General features: G+C 67.2%; 1 protein-coding gene across 2 annotated transcripts in view; it reads left to right on the top strand.

Annotated features, from left to right (window-relative positions):
• The window catches only part of MCF2L (MCF.2 cell line derived transforming sequence-like), a 178,419-nt gene that overhangs the window by 65,862 nt on the left and 112,298 nt on the right, over nucleotides 1-259 (top strand). The window lies entirely within an intron of this gene.

The raw sequence follows: 259 nt of genomic DNA, 5'->3' as shown, positions 1-259 counted from the left end.
GGTGGGGGGAAGGGGCGCAGAGAGAGCCCAGGCTGGGAAGCGGGGGCGGGGGCGCCTCGGAGTGAGAGAGAGCTGCGGGGGTGCACACTCGGGACTGTCAGGTGATCCGTGGTGCGCACACTAGGGTTCCAGGTGCTGGGGTGGCTGCTCCCGCAAGGTTCCTTGGTGACCTTGGGGGTGGATATTTGGGGCTCCCAGGTGAACTTGGGTGTGCACACTCGAGGCTTCCAGGTGACGCGGGAGTGCAGGCGCCAGGCTT

The sequence above is a fragment of the Myotis brandtii genome, unplaced genomic scaffold, assembly GCF_000412655.1.
Source record: "Myotis brandtii unplaced genomic scaffold, ASM41265v1 scaffold83, whole genome shotgun sequence".
NCBI lineage: Eukaryota > Metazoa > Chordata > Mammalia > Chiroptera > Vespertilionidae > Myotis > Myotis brandtii.
This window is presented reverse-complemented; position numbering and strand designations above follow the sequence as displayed.